This window comes from Balaenoptera acutorostrata, chromosome 7, assembly GCF_949987535.1.
Source record: "Balaenoptera acutorostrata chromosome 7, mBalAcu1.1, whole genome shotgun sequence".
Taxonomy (NCBI): Eukaryota; Metazoa; Chordata; class Mammalia; order Artiodactyla; family Balaenopteridae; genus Balaenoptera; species Balaenoptera acutorostrata.
Genome location: NC_080070.1, coordinates 9,403,577 through 9,419,772, shown reverse-complemented (window position 1 = coordinate 9,419,772; position 16,196 = coordinate 9,403,577). Strand labels below are relative to the sequence as shown.

Here is a 16,196-nt window from a genome sequence, read left to right as displayed (position 1 = left end):
CCTCAGGTATGTAGCATAGTGATTAAGGCAGGCATTAAGCAATTAAGTAAATACAAATGACTAATTGTAATAAGTAAGTGAGATGAAGGAAAAGAATGAGGTCCATGGAGGATCTTCTCAGCCTGGGTGGCCAGGGAAAGGCCATCTGGGCAAGTTTTGAAATCTGAAGAATGAGTGGGATTTATCTAGATGGTTTGTTATAGGAAAATCAATTTCAGGAGGAGGGAAGGCCGAGAGCCCAGAAAGAGTCTGACGCAATAGAGGAATCATAAAAGTTCAGATGGCCAGAGCAGAATAAGTAAGGAGAACAGTGGCGCAAGCTGAGGCTGGGGAGAGAATCAGGGCCATAATCTTACAGATTCATGCATGTCACGCTAATAAATTAAGAATTTATTCTAAGTAAATCGAGAAGCCATTGAATGTCCAAATTCTGGATGCTCGAGATTAAAATGCATTAAGTTCCATTGCCTTGAAGTACAAACTGCAAAATCCAATGGTGGACTGCGGGATAGCCTAGCAAAATGCATCCTTGAAATGAAAGTCACCCTTGTAAAAGTTGGCAAGCCTGACTCTATGTGAATTCAGAAATTTCAGGAATTATCCTGTATAATCTATTGGCGTAGTGGTGACATTTTTCATGTCTTTCTTAGTAGCCATTGGTGCTTGCCCTATCAGAGTCATTTCTAGAAGCCAAGATCAAGAGCTAGTGGGGGTACCTGGATTCTTTAGGGGGAGGCTCATAAGTTAAGAGGATATTAATAAAACTTCCGCTTCTGTTCTTGGCCACGTCATATGCCTGCCCCATCACCTCCTCACTCCTTGTTCTCCAGGTGTGAGTCTGGCGCTCCTCAGTCATGACGGCCTGGTTAACCATTGTGTCTCCGTGATATCATCACCACGTTTCAACAGGGCCCCTGCTTCTTGAGTTTTTAGTTCAGAATAAACTTTGAGATGGTCAGGTTTCACTTTATCTCGTTCCTCTTTCTCATTTCTTTTCAGGTCTGTCATTAGGTTCTCTGTTCAACTGATGGAAACCCTAAGTAAAAGAAAATTTTTTGTGCATACGTTTGTTTGATAATCAAAATAAGAATGTTCCCTCAATCTTTCAAGGGTTAATTCTTCAGGCCCAGCCATAAGGTACTACTTGATTCTTGATAATTGATAGAGAAGTCTGAAGGGTAGGCATAGCACTTTTCTTGCCATTTCATGCAGGGAGCAGGTCACACAAAGCGACATTTTTGATTATATATGCATCAGCAGCTATGATCTATGGTACCTGTTTGTATCTGTTACATGAATGATGGGCTTATAAGCCAAAGATAAAGTTACTGTATTTACACCTGAGGCCTGAGAAGTGGCAGTTTAGTAAAAGAACTAGGAAAAACAAAACTCTATAAAAATACCAAAGAAATAAACATGAAACAAGAAAGAGCCTGTCTCTTTACCTAAGAATGCATTACTGTCTACCTGGTATTATATAACTTAGACCCCTGAACTTCCCCACTAAGCTATAAAGAACTCACTTCTACTTGCTGCTACAGCTCCCTTCACTGTAACGTGCAGCACCTCACCTGGAGCGGGTCTTCAATGACTACGTATTGAACAAATTATTCAGTATATATACATGTCAACAGAAATAAGAAGGTACCACTTGTTGGCAATATTTTTTGGCATCATTTTTTTTTGTTCCCTTTTGAGAAACTCTTTTGCTGAAGATTAAATGCTTTTAAATAATTTTAAAATAATTACACTAATTAGTACATACAAATGAGCTTTTTAGTTTGAAACATTAGCATGCTATTGTACACTGTGACTGTACCTTAAAATGGCAGTTTTGTGCTCTCCAGTCTCTGTTTAAGGAAAAAAAAAAGAAAAGGTTGATTCTTAAATTCAGGTGCCTTGGTTGATTTATGAATGTTTTAGATATGAATTAAATTTCAGAAGTATAAAGGTTCCAAGTCACCACGGGAATTAAATACGATCTTTTAAGAGATTTTGAGGGGATTATTTTCTATGTATGAGCATATGAAATAAATCACAGCTGTAAACACCATTTATCTGGGTAACAAACTTGTGATTTCATCTGTGAAGACAAATAGAGGGCTATGTTATGTGGATCAAATACTTCTTTTTCATATTATGGAATTAAAGCGTTCTAGAGGTAGCCTAGTTTAATTCCCTTTTTGTTAAGACACGAGGAAACTGTGATTCAGTGTTCAGAGGACTTGCCCCAGATCCTTAACTAGCAGGTGGCAGAACCAGAGCAGGTGTATGAATTCTCATTTCAGCCTCCTCACCACCATGGGCCCTAATCATGAAAACCAATGCAGGTCTATAGCTCCATGCCAACTGCTGGTGTTAATAAGTAAGAAACCTACACTAGAGGGAGATCAATCACAGGAGTGGTTGACGTTTGTGTCTGGACTCAGAACCCCAGTCCAGAAGGCTTGGAGGACGTCACTCATGAGAACGGGCCAGTTCAGGCTCTGAGTCATGTCAGTGCACAACCATTCCCTTGCTGAGTGGGAAAATAAAATTGTGGATGGAATGGTCCAGAGAATCACTTAGCTAAATAGCACAGAGGCATAAGCAGAAAGGATAATTCAGAAGTACTGCATAAATCTAAGTTTGATTCATGATAATACTCTGATCTCCACTCTTGGTCTCACCTCCACTGATTCCGAAGAGAAATTGGATGGTGGTAGAATCCGGCAAGTCGAGGAGAGCCAGAATTGGAGAACTGAGAACTCTGGGTGTGCCGTGTTTCTTGAGAGGAGCTCTGGGCAGGAAGGAAGCCAGATGGAAAAGCAGGCTTTGACTGCCCAAGCTCTGTCCAGGGTCCAGGAACTGACATCTGGCAGTTTGGGAAAGCACAGCCTGGCTCTTTATGCAGAGGTTTAGAGCGAGAAAAAGGTCAGTATTTTATAGCAGAGTCTCCTGTTTACACAAGCCATTGAGAGCTTAGAGGAGTTAGCCTGACAAGACCAAGATCCAGCCACGAGGATCTGAAAGGGGCAGTTTGAACAAGGGCCATAGCGAAGGCAGGAAGGAACTGGCCAGAGACCAAGGCACGAAGGAACTGGCCAGAGACCAAGGCACGAAGGCTGGTTCACGCTGGAACACAGCGTTGGAGGAATAAGAGATGCATGAAAGCAAGGGAGAGGAGGGGGAGAATTATGGATTCAGATCAAGACTGGAACACAAATACAAAAGCTAACAACCACCCTTGACAGACAAAAAGAAATGTGGTGGAGGGATCATCAGAATTGAGTCTCAAAGGAACTTAACAGTCGCTGCTTGGAAGTTGTTGCATTGATCCCACAAGTGGGGCAAACGTATCCATGGCAAAGTACAGAACAAGGGGCCTGGCTCTCTCAATATCTCCCTTCTGTTGACGTGGATTTTAAATAAGGTTTGAAATTAGCCATCAGAACTGTGTCTTCCCTATACACACAGAGACCTTACTCAGTAAGTAAAATCGACTGCCGTCCATTCTTTGTAGTTTTTTTGTTGTTTTAATTAGTTTTATTTCGTTTTTTGCTATAGCAGAGAAGGGATGGGGAGTACATAAAAAAAGTTTCTATCTTTTCTAGGGGCACCTGAGCCATTGTCTGGGGACGTCCCTTCCCCTCATCTTCACGAAGGCAGTTTTATTTCTCTTTTCTACTCCCTTATTTTATTTGGCCTTTTACGTGTAATTTACACTTTAAAGGTTTTGTCTCTGGAGACAGTGGTCATTGCAGACACCACTTAGCGTCATCAGGGTAGTCGCTAACTTGGAATCAGTGACCATTGGAAACCTCTCAGAACTATGTCACAAGATTATAGGACAGTTCCGGATAAAGGGCTAGGACTCCTCACTCAGTATAGATCCATATCTAGCTTGTCTTGTTGGGAATCATTAGTCAAGTGAAAAGCTGTCCCATTGGCCAAAAACAAAGCACTGCAGACTGAGCAAAAGTTCAGGTGTCCACCTGGTTCCCTGGGTGTTGACTGCCCAATTAATCCTTCACTTATGCTGGTGACCTCCTCCTCCTCTCTCACATCATGTCTCAGTATAGGAAGGACACAGAGGTGGGCACGATGTAATCACTGCTCCTCTTAAAAAGATGTTATATATGTATTACATATATATAATATATATATAATTATCTATTATCAATCCAGATTGGAAAGATTCTGTATATTTTTTATAAGTATATATATATATATATATATGCAGAAAATGGAAAGCATATAAAAATGCGTGATCCCAAAATATAGAGGAGGAAGATAAAAGATAATCATTTGGGGGTATTTGAATTGGGTGTTTGATTAAGATTCCCCCCTCCCCCAAAGCTGTGAAAATAGTTGGAGAAGCAGACCAATTTGTATAAAAGTGTTACCCTTAAAAAAGTATTAATACTTGATCATTCTGCCTTCCTGTGTGTCAGTTTCTTTCCTTTAAAAAAAAAAAAAATTCCTCCTACCGCTAGAATTCTGATCAGCTTTTTCAATTTAAGATAAAATAGGTAACCTAACAGTCACAGTACATCTTGGTCAAAATTGATTATAAACAAGGTTTTTTCCCCCAATTTACACCTTACTTAATTTTTAGAATTTACCTTTCACTTTTTACCCCTTTCTGTCACTGAATTCAAAAGTCTTCACTATGGCTTCATAATAATATATTTTAGATAATCTTCTTGGGATTTTTTGGGTTGCCTTTATTTTTTCTGTTGGTTCACTTTTTTCTTTTAATGTGTACACATCCCCGTGATGTTGATTTCTTCAAGCTGACCTGTGGTCCCTGCCTTCAAAGTTATTGCCAGAGATGAAATGCACTTCCTAACCTTCACCTTGAGGTTCACTCGCCTCTTTGAAGTACTTCATTTGGTTTTCAAAACTAAAAGTTGTAAGAAATCTCAGACTTTCAGGACCCTAAATACAACATCAGGAATGCAAGAGGGAAAAAAATCATACAGACATACACAAAAGGATACAGTATAAAATACTCAAAGAATTAACCGAATGAGAAAAGGAAGCATGAAATTCACATCAAACAAAGCTTTGAACATTAAAGCAAATGAAAGTGAAGGGAAGAAATCTATAAGGAAAGCAAACAATCACTGCTTCCTGACAGCTGCAGTTATTAATTAATGTTCCATCAGTTGCGCTAAATGCCCAATGAATACTTTTGCTTCTCTGGCAGGCCATTTGCTTTGTAGCTTGCTTCTTAATGGGAAATGACTCAGCTTGTCCTCGTGTTTGTCACTCCTGCCCATAACGACTACCCTGACAGCACAGTCTATAAGCTGTGCTGGGTCTAGAGAAGGTGGAGAATTTTTTTCCCCAGATCCCAGTTCTTACCTCAGCATCTCCCCTGCAATCTGCTGTTCACAGTGTTGTCACTTACGTTGATTCTTACTGCATAAAATGCTGAAAGAGCTAAGTTTATGTTGTTTTCGAATTATAACAAACTCCTTTCCAGTGTGACTCCAGCCTGGATTTCCTGCTCATCCTTTGTGTCCATCACAGCATAGAGCTTAGGAGAGCTTGGTTAGAACCCAGGCTCTAGACTCAGTAGATGTGAGCTGAATCCTGGCTCTGTCGGCCATTCGCTCTGTGACACTGGACAGGTGACTTTAGCTCTCAAGACTCCACCTCCTATCCGCGGAGCTAATAGCCAGCCCCAAGGGTTGCTGTAAGAAAAAAATGAGAAAGTGTATGTATATAAAGAGTTAGCTTGTTACCTGGAGATTGGAAGATACTGAAATACAATTTGTTGAATGAATGGGACAGAGTAGATAATGAACAAATCTGGCTCTTATTATTAGTACTCTCTTTTATGATTGCTCTTCTCTCCTCTGGAATGCACTTCTCCATCTGACTCATGCATTAAGATCTGTCTCAGCCTCCACTCGAAAGCCTTCCTTGACTGGCTGTCATTCACTCCTTGTCCCTTCAATCACAGTGTCTTGTGAGTGCTTCATTATACAACCTGTTACACTGCCTTTGACTGCACTGCACGTCTGGCTGTTCTCCTAGACTGTGAGAATCACTATTGCTCGAATGTGTTTGTTCATCCTTTCAGTTCCCTCTGTTATCATGTGCCTGGAACACGATAGGCTATTTGCTTGTAAGTAGGACCCTGGTAATACCATACAGTACTAAAAATAACTAGTTTCTAATATTGGAATTAAGACACTATATCAGAGCTATTTTAGACTGGGGATTATTTTGAGGCTGACTCTAAAATTATTTCATATTTAAAGCTCAGGTGAGATTTGTTGGTAAGTTTAGGATTAACAGACCTACTTATAAGTTTTGCATTACTTATTATTTATTTTTCTTGAAGTACGTGCCTATAGAAAACAGAAATAGCCATGACCATAAGAATACAGAATCAGACAAAGTTGTAAAGTCATGTTAAAATGACCACTTGGTAATTGTCCGGGCATGGAAAGTAAATAGAAAATTCGCTCTGGGGGGATATATAATTGAGAAAAATAAATGCATACTTATACAAATGCCTGATGACACATTACTGAATTTCTTCACTATTCCTTCAAAATATGTGACACAGAGAGAGTCACTGTGGTAGGTAGTCTTCACAAGTTTGAAGTTCTGGACTCTAGGTTTTAGCCCTATTATATGTGTTACCAGAGGCCAGTCACTTAATCTCTTTGCTTGCCAGTTTTTTTCTTCTGTAAATAAGAAGTAATAATACTCTCCTACCTGCTAAAATGGTATCTATGAGAAGGAAATGAGATAAAGCAAGTACAAGTTTATTATACTTGCAGGTTCCATAAAGTTGCAGGTACTGTGAAATAGAGCGAGTTCCTGGGTCTTTGAAGTATATGTACAGTAAGAGGGGCCTGTCACTTTAGACCTCATATATTATCCAGTACTATTTGTCTACTACCTCACTCATCTTCTCAGGGGCTTATCTAGCTGGACCTCTCACATTGCAGTGGCTCTAGTTGTGATTTATGTACAGTTTCAGCAGCAAACAACTCTCCATAGACTGTATATTGAATTCATTTTCATTTACCTCTGGGAGAAAAAAAGAACATCACCCTACTCAAATTGATAGGCACAAACATGCTGCGTTTGATGAATCACTAATATAGTTTTCTCCAGGATCGTAGCAATTATTATTTAGGAAAAGACTATTGGTACAAGCCAAGTTATAATATAGATCCCTTTGTATTTCAATATTTTAGCCTAATGAATATCAATTAATTGCCTATCTAAAGGACTTGGTGGGAAAACGTGGGAGCTCCTGCTTTAGCAGCGCTGTAAGCTCTTGGCATGTGGAGCTCTGTCATGTTCATCTCTCCATCCCCATCATTGGCTCCAAGACTTGATACAAGGATTCAGAAAACGTTAAACTGCTCCTAAAAGCATCTCAGTCTCAGTGCTGGGCCTTGGGGGTGATGACTTCCGTATGCCAGCCGGAGAGAGACAGAGCAGCTGTAATAGGTCATGAACATGCTCTCTCCATCATTCACCTACCCACAACATTGAGGTAGAACCACATGGAAAGTACACAGGTTTTTGGCACAGGGGCCAAAGTACCTAAAGTATGCTACTTACAGCTAAACAATGGCTTGAAACTTTATCTGAATTTCCTGCCTTGAGCTGTGTGTGGCCCACTGGCAAAAAGCTAAGTCTGCAGAGAAAAGGGTGGTTTGGGTTCCGGGCTGGGCTGCAGAAGGCCCATTGTCAGCCCCGCCTCGGGGGTATCTAATGCTGGTGGGGTGAACTTGAACCTACTGTTTCCTCTCTTTGGGCTAAAAAGAGAGTACCAGGGTTCAAGAAATCAGAGATCAAAACTCCAGATCCTTCAACAATATCTAGCCCTGAGAGGTTTTTGTTTGTTCAACAACTTTAAATTTCTCCCGAAGTGTTTCTTAAAAGGCAGTGCTACTAGACAGTTGTGCTTTGTTACAATACAATCACATTCTCTTCTGATGCCTGTACAGGCTTGGTACATGCCTTTATGTTAAGGGTTTGCCCCTTGCATGTACTTATGTCTGACACACCTTGACCAGATAATTGGGTTAACATTTTAGGAGTCTATCATTCTGTGGACTCCCTGGGTGATTTTGGACAAGTCACCTAATGTAGCCAGGTCCCAGTTTTCTCATCTCTGCTGTGGAGCGGGTAACTATAATACCTGTCTGCCTATTTCAGTGGTTATTAGGATTGAAGGTGATCAATATGTGAGCATGCTTGGCAGTCTTTAGGTAGGAAGAAGTGTTCGTTAGTGAGGAAGGATGCAGCTTGGACTAGATAATTGCCAGATAAGGTCACACCTCTATTATGCAGTTATAGTATTTTATAATACAATGCCTTCAATAATCAGGGAAATTGAAATAAACGGGGGCCCCAATCACATCTAGAAAGACATTCAAGAAGACAGACTCTCATTACGGGAGAAGTCTGTGGCAAGATACAGAATAACTCCAGTATGTTTTCTTGACTGGTTGTGAAATGCTTCTCTTGATTGTATTAATAGACATTCACTTTGGGTGGATTTCCTTGGGTGCAGCCATAGAGGGGGAAGATTCTTATGTCTGGTTAGCATAAGTTAGAAATAGTCCACTTTAAATTGCCAAGGAGAGAGCCATCAAAAAATTCAGAGGGCGGTGAATTGGTTTGTGTCACAAAATTTTAGACGTAAACCTTTTAAATTTGACACTTTCCTTTAGCTCACCTTGATTTTACTCATTGAGTAATGATGACAAGGACAGGAAATGACAGTGTTTGTGCCAGAGTCACAGCTCTTTAGTATTTTATATAGTACTCTGGTGATCCTGGTGAATCAGTAACCTTTGATCTCCACTGTACAGATGCTTAAACAGAGGCTTAGTGATGTTAGCTCTTTGAGTAAACAAGTCATATGGATGACCCAAGACATTGTGAAAATAGGGTTGAAATGACTTTAGATCGTTAAACAACTTATTTGAAACTATTCTCTGATGCTTATTAGACATGTTTAACAAATAAATGATAGAAAACACATTTTAGCGACTTCCCTGGTGGTCCAGTGGTGAAGACCTCGCCTTCCAATGCAGGGGGTGCGGGTTCGATCCCTGGTCGAGGAGCTAAGATTCCCCATGCCTCGTGGCCAAGAAACCAAAACATTAAACAGAAGCAGCATTGTAACAAATTCAATAAAGACTTTAACAATGATCCACATCAAAAAAATCTTAAAAAAGGAAAAAAGGAAACACATTTTAGGCAGCAGCTCAGTAAGCTCCCAAATGTTACCGAGTACAGTTTTAATTTGCTGTATGTGCCTCCAACTTCAGGTGTTCTTTTAATATTCCATATGCTCGTCCATTTTGTTTACCATCTGCAAAGCTGTAAACAATGCACACATTATTGACTGGACTAAATATTTACACTGTCACCTTATAAAAATCTCAGTTGTTTTCCTCCAGTTGCACAAGATGAGTTGTCTACTCACCAATGAAATAAATTGAATTTCCCCTTTTCTCTCAATAACCTGAGGCTAATCTTTTCTTTCAAAGATCAGGTTCTTAAACGTGAGGACTGGAATAAAAGGTTCTGTGGTTGGTCTGTGGTCTCTGACCGGAAGACTTGTGTCTCTTCGTGGGTAGCTGTGTGTGTGAGTGCCAGGGCTGCCGTAAGTCTGATAAGGGGTGGGGGGGGGGAAATGGCGTTCAGCCGCTGAAGACAACATCTATTCCTTAAACCATTTTCTGTGTAATTAGAATGAAGGATGCCGGATTTTATGCTCACTTAAAGAGCAATGAAATGATTGAAAACAGCAAGCTTTACTTTTACAACCTAGGAGCAGTCAAAATTCTGGATCCCTGGCTGACACTATCTGTTATCATTCAACTAAATAATCCTTGCAGTTCTACTGAGGACATACCTGTCTCCATTTTCTTAGTATTTGTTTTATTGTTTGATAGTTAATTACCTGCTAACAGGCGCTCCCCTTCCCTCCACCAAGAAATCATAAATACAGAAAAAGTAATAGCCTCTTCCCCCAAGATGTTCACGTTTGTCTCATTATTTGGTTCCTTTGACAGTTATTTATTGGAGAGGGCTCCTTTCTGTGTTCCAAATCCGCCAAAGTTAAGTGTGCGACTTCTGTCCTCATATTTACTACTTGAACATGGCCTGTTTTTCTTTTACAATGATGTTTGTTCATTCATTGAAAGTGGCATCTGCTTTTCTTCTAGAATTGTCATATTCACAAGGTGATTCACATTTATTAGCTCCTAAAGTAAAGGAAGATGTCTCTCACAAAAATATATCCCTCTATTTTTTAATTAAATCTAGTTTCTCCCCTATCCAATGTTAAAGCAAAAATAGTATTTATGTTTTCCATTGCTCTCTAATTCCAAAGGTTCTGCCTCTTCTCACTCTTCATAAGAAGCGAAGGTTGCCTGCATAGGATGTGGAATGTCATGTCATTTCCTTGGCCCTCTCTGTTCTGTTCCTTTCTGGGTTTCAGCATCTTTTTTTTGTTTGATTCTTTAGTCCAACAGTCACATTTGCTGAGTGTGTAAAGATGTCCAATGTCGCCATTGGCTTTTAACATAAAAGAGGAAAGCTAAGCTGGACATTTTACAAACAACGCTATGGCTGCTGATCTGAGAGAAAATACAGTTTTAGCGAGTTCTAATCTATGCCCTAAAACAACTTTAAATGGAATAAACTGAGAGAAATAGAAAAGAATCAGAGAGAAATAGAAAAGAATCGGGGAGAAATGTGGCATCCAAAGTGATAAAATTCTATTTTTTTGCCTTTCCTTTTTTTTTTTCAGGCTTCAAAATGAATTAATTGGAACTATGTTAGAAATCCACATTTCAGTTCACAGGCAGATTTCCAGATTTTAAAACAGAACAAAGCAAAACCACTTTAGCAGTTACCTCTGCTTGAGTGATGGTCTTTGATGAGACTTTATTCTTATTTTTCATTATCCCCCAATGACTTGCTTAATATTTTTGCTATCTTTACATATTACGTATTTCTAATTGAAAAGGCATGACTTATTTGTCCTTGAATTCAATTCTCAAAGACATCCAAATGTCCGAAATCTCTCCCTCTCTCTCTCCCTGGCTCTCTCTCTCTCCTAATGTTTTGTTTCTAAAGCAAGGTGGCTTTTTGGTTTTGTTCTTCTCCAAGAGGAAACTATTGTTTATAATAAAAAACAGGGACAGGAAATAACAAACTGATAAATGTCCCAAACTATCTTTATAGCATAAACCCTAGGGAACAGCCTCCAGGATCTCTGGTTTCCATTCCATAAAGACCTATGGTGACCCAAATGTTGACATATGGAGAGAAACATCTATTGAACTGAATATATTGAGTTCTTTCCTCAAAAACAAGAGGCCTTTTTCTGGTTTCACAATTAATTGTTTATAAAGGAAAGAAAAGTGTTTCTGTGGTCTCTTGTTTTATTATCCTCATATAAAACTTATTTTCCAGTTATTTTCACAAGAAAGGACAGGGCTTCTGGTTTGGTGCACATTTCTGATGTTTGTACTTCTTATTGTCTGCTCCAAAATGCTGTCAGTACAGTTTCTCCAGCCCCATTTATCATCCTGTAGAGTGGTACCTCTTTACTCGCTCACTTTAGAATACCTGAGTTTGCTAATGTTGCAGCTTTCCATAATACAAAAGACCCTGGTAGTCTCCCTAGAGAAGGCAATTATCTATTATGCTTTGGGGACACAAAAAAACAGCTCATGCAGGGAAGTGCCTACAAACTCCATTCCTGCTGGGGCTGTCCCGAATCAATTTAAGATGCCAACAAATACAAATTGAGTTCTGGATAGAGGGTTAAAAACACCACATTTTTTACTAAAGAATCATCCTTCTAGGGTGACTGCAAATATTGAATAATTTTCATGGTGATTACTAATGTTCAAAAGAACTCTAAAATAAAAATAAAATGGACACCTATTTTGGAGTGTCTCTTTTCCCTTTCCACTCAGCATGTGTTATGTATTCATGCCTTTTTGGTAGATTGTATGTCTTTCTTTGGTTTAATTCTTTAAGTCTACTGTCTATGTTATATGTTAATAACATATTATTGAATGTGTAAAGTGTGTGGGACCATTAAATACAGAAAGCAAATAAAACAGTATTACTAAGATATTATTTATAAAGAGAGAGATTATCTGCTTAAACATGTCAGACTGTGGGGTGTACACTATTTTGTAAGGCATACAACATGAACAGTGGCTGAGAGAGGGGCACCTGGACCAAGCATTAGATGAACCTTGGCCCATTTGCATCCCATGACGCCTAAGCCATGATCTCTGCCCTCCAGACATGTATAGCTTGGGGTAGAGTGGATGAAATTAGTAATGAATTGTACTGATGTGTCATCAGTGCTATACGAGTGATGATCATTGTTCTATTTAGTTAGATGGATAATCTAGAGATTACTGCAAAGGTTTAGAACCAGCAACAATAATTTTTCTTATCCTTAATGCATTAATGGTTTGGGGAATTTCATTCTAGTTCTAGCTGGTGAGATATGGTGATACAGATAGGACTCCTTTGTCCAAGGGATTAGTGATTTAGAACATTTATTAGGTAAATTGCAGGATTGCCATTGTTAGAAGACAGTGGGCATTATGTCAAAACTATATTATAGTTTAGTGTTATACGGGGAATTATGTCCCAGAGAAAGGGGAAGGCCTGAACCCTGGTACCTGTGAACGTGACTCTATTGGGATATAGGGTGTTTACGGATATCATCCAGTTAAAGTGAGGTCATTGGGGTGGGCACTAATTCAGTTTGACTGGTATCCTGATAAAAGAGAGAATGCCGTGGCAACCAAGGTACAGAGTGAAGACAGTTATGTGAACATGGAGGCGGAAACTGAAGTGATGCTGCCACAAGCCAAGAAACACCTGAGGCCACCAGAAACTGGAAGAGGCAAGGAAGGATCAGAGTGAGCATGGCCCTGCCGGCACATGGGTTTAGTAGATTTCAGACTTCTATCCTCCAGAACAGCGAGACAATACACTTCTGTTGTTCTAAGCTATCCACCTTGTGGTACTTTGATATGCACTTAGTAACCTTTTCCTTAACATTTAAAATTATACCTGTTAAAAAATATTCACAAGTTGGATGAAAGAAGTTGACCAGAGTTATGGCATATAAAGCTGCAATTAGATTCAGTTAATAAATTACAGATGAGACGCATTGTCACTAGTGACTCACCTGGGAAGGACTGTTAAGGTTATTCAAAGAGTACATTTTGTATTTAGAGACATTAGTTAAAATGGTCAATTCAATTTGTTCGATAACATACAGTGAATTTACTATATCCCACTTCCTTTTGGGAAAACAAGGATGCAAAGATAAATAAGAGGTGATGTTAAAAATCAGGTTCTGCGTGTAACAAAGACCATATATTTCCTTTTAGGAATCTTCTGTGAAATTTCAGAATTCTCTATATGCTAACCATGCATTCTATTCCCAAAGCTCAGGTCTTATAGGAGTAGAGTTGCCAGGTAAAATACAGGAAGCCCAGTTAAAATTTTAATGTCAGATAAACAACACACTACACGCTTTTTTTAGTATAAGTGCGTCCTATGCAGTATTTGTGGCATACTTACACTAAAATATTCACTATCTGAAACTCAAATTTTACCAGCTGCCCTGTATTTTCATTTGCTAAATGTGGCAACCTAGGTAGGGGTAAAAGTCATATCCAAGAGACCCAAGATGAGAAGCCAAAGAATCATCACCAGGAAGTGACCACATTAACTTAACTCCTGTTACTGCCTGTTTACTATCTCAAGGGGTCAGTAACGATTTTCAGAGCCGTTTGTAATACTAAAGTCTTAGGGTGATTTTGGTGATTAAATGAGGTAGTCCATTATCTGTGTTGGAATGGCTCCTGTTGAATAGTCAGGACCCTGTAAATGTTGCGTAAGATTGTTTTTTCATCATCCAAAGTAATGCTTAGTAGAGAACTATCTTGTGTCCGGAGGCAGGATACAAGAGACGGCTGCGTGCATGCATTTGTTAAGGATAATCTCTAATCCTTAGTGCCTCGTGAGGCATCTGACTTTAGAAACATCCAGAAGTCCTCCTGTTGAGTATGGATACGTTGATATCACGAGTGTATTCTTTTCCTAGGGCTGCTATGTCGAAGTACCACTGGCTGGGTGGCTTAAAACAGCAGAAATTTATTCTCTCGCTGTTCTGGAGGCTAGGAGTCTGAAATCCAGGCATTGGTAGGGGTGGTTCCTTCTAGAGGTTCTGAAGGTAAATATGTCCCATGCCTCTCCTAGGTTCTGGTGATAGCGATCTCTGGCCAATCTCTGGCATTCCTTAGGGATCTCTGGCTGGCATCCCTTAGCTTGTGTCACAGCAATACCAGTCTCTGCCTCCATCTTCCCATGGCTTTCTCTTTGTGTGTGTCTGTGTCTCTTCTTATCAGGACATCTGTCATATAGGATTAGGACCTACCCTAATCCAGTATGACCTCATCTTCACATGATTGATGCCAAGACCTTATTTCCAAATAAGTTCACTCACAGTACTCAGGGTTAGGACTTCGACATGTATTTTGGGGGCACCCAATTCAACCCACAACAACCTTGTGTCTACGCTTCAGAACTTTTTAAGAGCCTCAGAATTGCTTTTGATAACAATAGAGATGAAGCTTATTGTAATATTTGAGATGTCCCATGCAGTTTATCATTGGTGTAGAGAAATGAAAATGTTCTCTTTAAAAATATAGCGTTTTCTCCAATGTTTCTAGTGCAGAGTTTTAGAAACTATTTAGGGAAACGCATACCTAGGTGGTAATATAGGAATACTATATTTAAACATTTTGTAATTATAAGATAAACTTCACAGCGTAGAATCTCCAACTTCAAGGAAGAAATACGGGAGAGAAAAGTAAAATTAGTAATAGAAACATTTTTTTTCCATCTTCCCTTATTTGTGGGCCTTCATCTCTCTATTTTGACCTATTCAATATTTTTAAAGTATTATTCAGTTTTCAATTGTATAACCAGGGAGCCGAATGCCAAGATATTTTAAACTCTAATATTTTTGCATGAAAATCTGTTTTCCATTTTCCAAAGAAATGTCTATAAATTTGCTCAGACAATGAAACAAATGCCAACAGATAGAATATAGCTATTCTTAAAAATTACAACTTTTACAGATACCTCCAAAATCAATGTGGTATAAGAAATAAGAAAAGTCCTGGGTTGTGAACGACCTTAAATGTGAGTTTACTCATTTATAAATGAGGATTAAATGCATAATCATAATGACATTGCCAAGTTAAGATATTTCACGTTGGTAAAGTGCCTGTAACAGATTTTGACATGGTAAATATTCAAAATATGTTTTTCTCTTCCCTTCTCCATTTAATTTTTTTAAAAAAAACCACTCAGACATGGAGATTAAATAAAACAGGTGTATGTTACTGTTTGGGTTTTGCTTTTCTTTTTTTCTTGTGGGGAGATTATAGGGCATTGTTTGTTTTTTGGCATTTTTTTCTGTTGAAATTATAAATGCCTGAATTTGGAATGACTGTAATTCTAGTTGCTATATGAAGGAGGATTTACTATAGAAAACATCTGGTCCTGTAAACCACCATCAGTTTTCAGGTGATCAATAGAATAAATGTGAGAAATACCACCCATGATATTATTCTTGTCCAGTAAACTATTACTTGCTATACAGTGTCCTTTGCATTGCAAAGGATAACAGGATAGATTATGTACACCTGTTTTGCTAATTTCCAGGAAACAACTGACTCACTGAAGCCTCCGTAGTGTATTTGGAATATAAATGCACATACTAATGGAGCTGATGTTATCGTCCTTAAAGATAATCAAAGTCAATAATTTACTAGCACTGAAGAGAACTCTGCCTTAGATCCAGGCCACTTACCACAGGAAGGATACAGAGATGAGGTCATTTGTAAGCCACGTCCATCAGCTAACAGATGGTGAGACAATTTCTGTGGCTGCTCACAGAAGAAATTTTCGACCAGCACGTATCTTTACACACCAAAATCAACTAATTTGGATAGCCTGCTTGTAATTTATGTAGCTATTTCCCAAGCACCTGCTATTTTCACTGGCATGCTGACTAAATACAGATCTTGGACATGTAGTGTCCCCTTTTCTAGGACAGGTTGGCATTATGTAAGAACATCTGCAAATCTAGAACGGCGGGA

General features: G+C 39.0%; 1 protein-coding gene across 1 annotated transcript in view; it reads left to right on the top strand.

The window, feature by feature from the left end:
* Nucleotides 1-3,434: 3,434 nt before the first annotated feature.
* The window catches only part of CNTNAP2 (contactin associated protein 2), a 1,523,154-nt gene continuing 1,510,392 nt past the window's right edge, over nt 3,435-16,196 (top strand). Inside the window, exon 1 of the mRNA XM_057550506.1 lies at nt 3,435-3,468. The gene's annotated coding sequence lies outside the window, so the exon portion shown is untranslated. The remainder of the gene's footprint in view (nt 3,469-16,196) is intronic.